This window comes from Neltuma alba, unplaced genomic scaffold, assembly GCF_004799145.2.
Source record: "Neltuma alba isolate B1F8T4 unplaced genomic scaffold, ASM479914v2 tig00010467_pilon, whole genome shotgun sequence".
Taxonomy (NCBI): Eukaryota; Viridiplantae; Streptophyta; class Magnoliopsida; order Fabales; family Fabaceae; genus Neltuma; species Neltuma alba.
In genome coordinates, this window is record NW_021635355.1 from 300,236 (window position 1) to 310,141 (window position 9,906).

Sequence of the window (9,906 nt, forward strand, 5' to 3'; positions counted from 1 at the left end):
ATAACTACCTTTTCTTGGTTCTAATTAAAGTGACACATGTTATGAATTGAAAGAAAGATGTGTTTTTATAATTCATGTGTTTATTAAATAATGGTGACAATATAGTTTTTTCAAGAGATAATTATCTTAGTAATTGACGATGTTATATATTAACATCACATATGATTATTATACTAAATTTATTACATATGTATAATCATGTTATCATTTATATTTCAAGATCCGTCAATCCTAAACCCTGAACATAACTAGTATAGTTTTTTATACTATTGGTAATGAAGAAAATAAATATCAATATACCTATTTTGAATTGACGCAAAGATTTACAATTATAATTTCTGATAAGTATTTTAACAATTTTGCATGTTTGGCATATTTTAAAAAATATGGTTAATGTGTGTTCTTAAATTCAAATTTTAGTGCTTGAACTGCACGGGATAAGGCGTCTAGTTATTTCCTATTTTTCTTCAATTATCTAAGGCCTCCTCATATTTTAAACAATTCAATTTCGGCTAACACATAATTAGCCAAAACCCTGAGAATTCCATAAATTCCTTCCAAGGGTATTTTTATCATTTCTAGTCTTATACAGGCCTCTAGACCTCATTTCTATTTTTTTGGAATTTTTTTGAAGTATTTAGGCCTACTTTCCATCACTACTCTTTTCGGCCTGAAACTGTTCAAATTTGCATTTAGGTCCTTGCTCAGGTTTAGTCTCAAGAATCCCCTTACAGAGGTTTCTAACATAGCTTCTAGCCCTTTATCACCTCTATTCCTCATACTCAACCCTCTGAAACTTTACTGGAGTTTCTATCTTTTCCTTTTCTTAATTCCAGAAAATGTTTACTTTGTAATTTAGTCCTTAGGAATCCCTTCATCTTTCCAAGGAACCTCCAGGATTCTTGCCAAAAGGGATCTAGTAGCCTTCACATCTTAAGCCATTTTTTGCACCTCTAAGCCAAAATTTGGGATATTACAATTGTAACCTTGTAAGAAGTAAAGAGGAGTGATTGAGGTTTTGTATATTGCAAATTGTTTTAGTTAGGAACTAAGGACCCGGTGAATCTTGGAAGATAGTGGAATCTTAGAGGTGCTCTGAAAATTAGACATAAGTCAAGTGGTACTCCAAACCAATACAAATCTGTGTTCATCTCTTCCCTCAGTGATATTGCTTTAACTCTATTCTCATTTCAATTTCTTTTATTTGAGCAAGTTTAAAATTTTTACTATCACCAAGTTCACCTCCATTGGGTGATCTTCCTGTCTAACAAGACCTAGGCCCAGTAAGTCTGTGCAATGTCTCCTAAAAAATTGTTTCAAAGCTGCTGAGCCACAGACTCCAGCTTGTATTATCCAAACTTGTAGAACCAAATCAGAGTGCTTTTCTGAAAGAAAGATAAATCACGGACAATATAATGCTAGCTGCAAATGTAGTGCATTAGATAATTTATTCGGGCAAAGAAAGACGTAAATTAGAAGTTTTAAAAGTAGATCTTTCCAAAGAATTTGATCGCTTTTCATGGCCCTTCTTTGCAGCAACTATGAAAAGGGAGAAATCTCCTGGAAAATGGATCAACCTGATTATGTAATGTGTCTCTACGGTGAATTAGATTCTTCTTAATGGCCAAATTATACAGCATCTGAATCCTATGGGAGAAGCAAGACAAGGCAACCCGTTATTAACTTACCTCTTCATACTATCATCCAGTATCTAGTGTTGCCTAATCAACAGGGTTCACCTAGCTGGTCTTTCGAAGGGAACTAGCATTCTGCAGGAATGCCCCAACGTATAACCTATTCACATTACGATGTCAAAATGTATGTCCTTTTTTGCTCTTTTTTTCTTGGAATAAATTAAAGATGATTTTATCTCTATTTTTTTTTTATGGATAATCTTGTATATAGGGTTTAAAAAATATCTATATTATCACTTCTATTTTATCTTGATTTCACAAATTCCCCAATATATAGCACCAATTAGTGGAACACTTCTAGCAATTCAAATCCATCAAGTAACGGGGCATTAAGTCTACTGATGAGCTTATTAGGGGCTCTTCCTTTTCTATCCCCTTTATTTTCAAAAATGAAGACTAACTCATATATAAAATGTTTTTGCGTCCTTATTAATTTTTCTTTTTTCCTCTCCTATAATTCATTTGGACTTGGAGGGAGTATAATCTTTTCTCTTCTCATTAAAAAAAGAAGTATAATCATTCGCTTAATTTTTTTTCCTTGCTTATTTCTAACCTATGAACTAATGACGTTGATTTTTAATGAATAAGTTCGCTAATTATACAAATTACCGAAAAAATAAACTCATTAAAATCGACAGTAACATTTTAAGAAGTAAGGCGATAGACTTTGAGTTACTACAATTTACCATTTTAAATCTTTGTCAAGCCATAAACTACATACTAAATTAAATTTTCTCATATAATATCGAATAAAGTCCTAATTACATTGATTTAACCTTATTTAATTTCTCGGACCAAGTTTAATTAAATCAGATCCAGGAAAGAAAATATGAAAATATCTAGCCTTGCCGGAAATTTTACACTGCAACTTTGACAAACCACGCAATGGAATGGATTGTATTTTTCTTCTCTCCATTTTCTAAAACTTGCTGAAGCATAGGATGCTGAACGAAAGTTAAAAATATATTCATATTTAAGGATCAAACTTAGAGCAAAAGTTAGGTCAAGTTCATAGGTTAATTTATAAAAGCACTTATGTATTTTAACAACTAACAATAGCAAAATAACAAGTATTCAATGCTATGAAAGCTGATGGTTTTTAAATTCTTAGGAAAGAAAAATTTATTGATAAATTGATTGCTTCTGTGCTTGGTAATGACGTAAAAAATGATGTATTATTCTATACTGCTAACGGGCTTAGTGCTTTGATTGACCCTTTTACAAGAATTCTTTCATACAAGCCAGATACTAAATCAGAGGAAAAATAAAGGAGTATAGATCCATGCATAAAACAGATCTGTGATACATAATATCTTAGTGAGTTTGAAATTGATAAAAAGGTTACTGTAGTTAAAAATCTATGATAAAGGAAGACTCATTCGAGTTTGTGTTTCCGATTATTATTGTTCTCGACCAAACTATCATAAGTATTTGTCAATTTCATCGTGACTTTTAGGTCTGATCGCTACTTTCAAGTCAGACACCATCTTCTATAGGTTTACCATTTAACAATGTTCTTGCGGGGATACACTATTGAAGACCACACAATTGTCTTGCACTTTTCTTGCATCAACTTTGTGTTTCTTTTAGTGGACTACTTTTATGATTAGTTAATTATTTGTTTCATTATTAATATCTCTTTTTTTTTTATTTTATTAACATCACGAGTTAAAATGTATGTGTTTTTTTTTTACCTCTGTTTTTAATTGATAATCTTGTGTGTAGGGTAAAAAATATCTACATTATCACTTTTATTTTGCAATGATTTTCTCATTGATGAACTTCACTCAATTGATGAAATTTTATAATGCTTTTCTCAAATTCCCCAACAAATAGCACCAATTAGTGGAGCACTTCTAACAATTCAAATCCATCAAATAATAATGGGCCATTTTGAAGTTGTTTGTTGCCAAATTGATTGTGACTTTCAGTTCCACATGCCATGCAAGTCAATCTGCTAATTATATATAGCGAATAGCAATTTGGAATTGCTTTGCAATGCGCATAGACCAACGTGATAACAAGTTGCAGTTACTTTGAAAATGTAATAGCAATGATGATAACTTAAAAAAAGTAATAATAATAGTAATCGACTTAGTCCTTGCGGTAATTGTAGCAAATAACCAAATTTTTATACAATATAAACAAATTTCAATGCAGTAATAATCCAAGTTTTACGTTGGAGACAACCGGGATGCTCACAGGCAAACTTCAAGAAAAACCGTGTCTAAAATTTATTCAAGTATAATACTATGCTATGAATATATAATTTAAAATGTGAAATCATTTTTGATCGGATGATTGATTTTGACACTAATCAATTAGTGATGACCATTTTTGTGATAGAAAAAGTTTCTTCACAAATTCTGTCACTAATTGATTAGTGATGAAATTTTATCACTAGATTTCATTATTAAACTTCCATCATTAATTTATTGTTTTATTATTATTATTTTTGTAGTGGAAGACTTGAAGTAATACAATCAAAATACAGTTCTCAAACTCAAAATTATAGCTCACAAAATTGAAAACCATATAATTTGTTGAATGCGGTCCTTGAATTTGCAAGCCAGTTATATTTTTTATGTGATAATTTTTATTATAAATGGTAGAATTTATTTGTACCTCCATAAAGTTGTAAAAGTCCAGAAATGAAGAAAGAAATAACTGTCTCACACAAAAATTATAAAAAGTAAAAATAAAACAGGAAATGCAAAATTGAAGGAACAATGTATCCCAACCATAAATAAAATAATGCAATGAAAATATGGTCCCATACGAAAAGTAAGGGAGGAAAAGCTTCTTCTCATTAACACAAATTTTGGGTTATTTTACACCCCATCAGACCCGTCCACAAAGAAAATAATGCACCCAAAAAATATAGTTAAATATATGTAAAAGCAAATATAATACGTCCAGAATATGAATTAATTTTTTAGTTGAGTTTCTTCTAATCTTATCACAAAAGACACCCTTTTGATTTGCAACTCCGCATTTTGTTAGTACGACTTGACTTGATTCGAGATCCGAGAAGTATAAAAAGATGTGTATGTGTTAATTCCTATTTGTGCAAAGATTTGATGAGTTTGATTTGATCAACATGGGAAAACCTTCTTCACTTGTCTTCCGCTTCTTACTTCATTGCTTCACAATTACTTTTGCTTCCATGCATACAAATATCACTACTAACAAATCTGCATTTCTTCACCTTAAATCCTTTATCAACTCGGATCCATATGATGTTTTAGCTAATTAGTTTGTCTCTTCTTCTCTATGCAGTTGGGTTGGCGCAATACTACAAAAAAAAGATATTTTACAACAGTTAAAAATGACTTTTTATGGAAATTTTAGAGAAGGTGCCTATGCTACTGATGTAAAAAATTGTAGGCTTTCAAGGCGAGGAAACTATTTTTCACAGTGGTTATTTACAAAAATTGCCATGGAAAATTCTCCATAATTTTTTATGGCCCACTATCCACAGTTGTTAACTTAATACCCACTGCGGAAAGTTGCTTTCCATGACGATTAGTGATATTACCATCATGAAAGGTTTAGTTTTTTAATACAATTTGTTTTATTTCTTACGCAACCTCCCTACATTGAAACAAATCAAAACAGACCAATTTTCAACAATTAAACCGAACAGACCATGCAGTAAATAATCAAGAACTATCATAAGCATTCCACTTTATTCTAGAATCCAATTGAATTCTATACCAACATTTCCAATGAACAATTCAACTAAAATTCAACTAAACCTAATTCAACTAAAACACAATAAAAATTCCAATGCCAAAACTCAAATCTAATAAATAAGATAACCAAAATTTCTAATCCTAATTCGACTAAACCTAAGGGACAATTTAATTGATAAACTAATTCCCAGTTTAATCACCCTCTAACCAACTAAAAAACCTACTAATACAAAAATTTTCACTAGTTCATCAACCCATATACTCAACTATTGTTGTTGACAACCCATCCCTCATTGCATTGATTTCTTCAACTTCATATTCCTCTTCATTTTGAAATGCCTACAAAATAAGTAGCCAAGTACTAAAAACGTGAAAAAAAAAAATTAAAGAAACACAATATTAATTGTGTCTCTTTTATTTATCTCATGTAGTTTCTCGGTGACTTTGTCTCAATGATGTCATGAATGTAGCGGATCACATAATATCCACATTCAACATTTCCATGTTGATGATGGTACTAAGAAAACAAAAATATTTAATTCAATAAATTAGTAAATATGTAAATTTCTACCTAATAAATTTATAATCATAAAACATAGTTCAAAACGTAAAAAATAGTTCAAAACAATGCACTCTTGGAAAAATCCACATTGGTTTAAAATGACCCTTTTTTTTTTTTGGTTGACCAAACTGGATCCTTGAAGAGTCCTATCACCAATTGGGCAAAAAAAGATATTACAACATGCTATTTTAAATTTTATACCTAATAAATTTATAAACAAAAACTCACATTTCGACAAGATCCTTAGTTTCATCTTAGGGCTATCCAAACAAGGAATCAAACCAATATATGGTGTTCTCATGAGGGGCGAAAACAAGAAGAGTCTAATGAAAACTACAAGATATCAATCAAGTAAATTATAATTCTATATATATGTGTGTGTAGTTGTGTGTGTGCCAAATATAAGAGTACACTTACTTTTCAATGTAAGGTGTAAAACATATTGGCTTCATTTGGGTCATTCTTGTCATCATGTACAGTGACCTCACTTCAGCAGTGTTTGATGTCTTCTGCACCTTTGGTGAACACATGAAGCCATATGTGCTATCCTTTCCTTGTTTTTACATGAGATTAAAGTCCATGTTGTTCAAATAAGAAAAAAAATTAGTGCGCGCATGAGTAAAACTTTAAATATGAAAATGAAATTGAAACTTACAATATGACCAGCTGTGTGAAGACTGCATCCATCTCCTGAAAATTTAGGAACTGAACAATGTCCTTCTTGTTGACGGTAAAGTCATGAGTGAGGTCTATACCCACAACCCCTAATGGTATCTTAACTTGCACCATAGAATGAAACAATGCCAAACTTCCAAACTCTGCGTGAGCATTGGTAGATCAATTCATGAAGCCCCAGAAGAATGACGCGGAATATAAAAACCTGGTACGCACTTCCTTTTTGCATTTATATTCCGTCAAATTATAAGAATTCATATATATTCAATATGCTGACTGCTCAAATATTAAGATTTATGCAGAACTAGTATTTTTATATGATGATCCATTCCCATTAAATGATGTTAAAATATGCTCTGTTTTTTGGAAGGGAAAAGCAGAGGTAAACCAAGTCATGTTGTACGATCATCCGCCCCCAATATTAATGTTGAAATAATTATGTTATGGTATAAAGTGAAGAAATGCATTCACTTCACAAGTTAGCTCATTTTTCATTTAAAAAGATGAAGAAATAATTTGAGTTGGAAGAGGCCATTGGAAGCTCAAACCAGAGGAACCATCTTCCTTAAGCCCATGTAAAAATTGAAACACTTAATGAACTGGGCTTTGGATTCCATTGGTAATAGACAAGACACAGTAATGTTGAATTAATAAGTTTATTGTTATTGAGACTAAATAGAAATTTTTATTTTTTTAATAAATTTTAGAAGTTTTTTAAACTCCTTGAAGAAGGTAGATATTTTGTGGCATTTTCTAAGATTTATATTAGATTATATATTGTCTTTTTTTCTAATAAAATGATGTAATATTTGACCTCATACTCATCTACTGAATTTATCTACTTTATGTCTTGGAATCTTTGGCCTTTTTTTTTTGACAAATTATTACTGGTTCGATTTATTTTAACAGATTCCACTTCTTTTAATTGAAGCGCTGGTTTGCTTTAATATTTATTCTTCATATTCAAAAAGCCTTATCAACAGTTTAATTTAACATTGATTACTCTTTTGTTGAACCCGGATGAGTCCATTTTCTTGACTCTGATGTTTCAAGTTAAGTTTGATTTTTACATTTTACAATATGCTTCTACAAGTGATCGTGCGGATTTTGTTACTGCGGGAGAATCACGAGGAAGTGTGATATCTCCAAGAGTTCCATGTCTTCAAATAATGCTAATAGTCCCGATTCTGATTACTGAATTTCTAATATTAAGATAAAAATGATGGTGGCGCACTTTTAATTTCTTGGGATATATTGAATGGGAGGAGGACAAGATAGTGAATCCGGGAAATGATTAGTAAATCTGAGTGTGTGAGGAGGAGAGAAACTATATATGAGAAGTGGAAGGGCCTTAATTTTGTTGAAAAAAAAAATAGTATATTAAAATATTGATATCTAAATAATTAATATTAAAGTGATGTGGTACTATTTGGGAGATAAATTATGACCCATTAGATCAATTTTATAATGGTTGGTATATGTATGTAAGAATAATAAAGAATTTCTATTAAATTCATATGAGCTGGCGTATCATGATTCACCAAGGGATGCGAGTGCTGCACTTCAGAAGTATTTATGCTCTCATTTATCTATCATGGATTTGTGACTGTCCATTAGTCTTTCTATTCTCTTTATCCTTAATTAATTAGTACTACTTCCACTCTTTAATATGAAAGTCAGTTGACTAATTTGAGTAAATTAAGAAAGTTAGTTTAGTTAGTTATTTATAATAAATATGTGTTGTCTTTTCTAAAATATCTTTGCTAATCAAATGTATTGGTTAAAACTACCATTATTACAAGGACTACCTTGAAAAAAATGGATGAGAGATAAAGTGAATTGGAATATTATATTTGAAATCAAAATAAAAGTTAAATGAACTCTTATATGAAGGAAAGGAGGTAGTACCTGGGAAGCATGAATGGCATAAGCTAAATAGCTTACACAGTTTTTATTTTCTTATATATAATATTTACAATCATTTTATTCATATTGTCATCTTTTATGTTTAGCATGTAGTCTTATTAGTCATTAATCACTATTATATATCGCATACAGTTTTTAACAGGAAATAATTCTAAAAAAGAAATCTAACATAACTTTTGCCATTTATTCTTTTTACCTTTTCCTTTAATTTAAATGCTAAACTCATCAAAATACTATTTAATTATTTATAGAAGCTGCATGATGTGAGGCCAGAGAAAGATGATCATCTTCCTATTTCACAACTCCTTACTCACTAACACTTGAAAAAATAGGATTATCTGAAGATAGAACATTGAATCAATACTGAATAAATAAATAAATAAATATAAATATTCCCTCCGTTCTAAACACAGTGCCTGGTAGAACTTCAAATTGAGAGTGAACTTAAATTTAGTGTTGATAAGGCGGACCCTAGATTCAACAGAAAAACGATAAAAAAACATATGTGCAACCCGCTCTCAGTATGCCAAAAGCACAAAGTAACACTTATCGACACAACAAATAAAATAGAATCTCACGCTATAATGTGAGTTCTTAAATATACAATCTCTGTGCAAGTATAAAATTAAACGCAGGGGCTATCAAACTATAACTTGTCTTCCGTCCCTAGTTTATATGGCAAATCAACCCACATTACATATAAAAATAATCCTTTAATTTTAATACAATTGGGTAAAAATAAATAAATTGTTCATGCATCCAAATTATTAACTCACACCGCCATCTAATGATGCTCAGATGACCTTTTAAATAATGCTGGAAGTGGTAACGAACTTTGTATGATAGGAAATAGAACGTCAGGTCAAGGGAATTACAAGCAAAAGGCATTTGTTTTTTTTTTTTGGGCCAAGAAAAGGCGTTTGTAATTTTTTTTTTTGGCCATATTAGACTTAATGTTTCTAAAATTACTTATAAAATTTCACACTTTCAAAACTACCACATTTTGATCATAATAGTTTAAAAATGCAATAAAAAATATTTAAAACAATTTTAAAAAATATTAAAACTCGATCACTCAAATTTCAATCTAATAGTAAAAATTGTTGGTGCAAAATGGGATGGATGGAATGGGTAAAGGGTAGAAGCCTTATCCAAAGCCTAGAACTCTTACCTAAGGATTTCTCCTGAACTAAGCCCACTTGAATTTATTTTGAATAACAAATTGGACAACCACCAACACTGCACATTCTCAACCAACATTTTGACTCGGATTATGACTCTGATATGAAGCGTTACAAATAATAATTCTGCAGTAACCTCAATTAGTTAGCCAGCGTTCAATATCATTAAATAG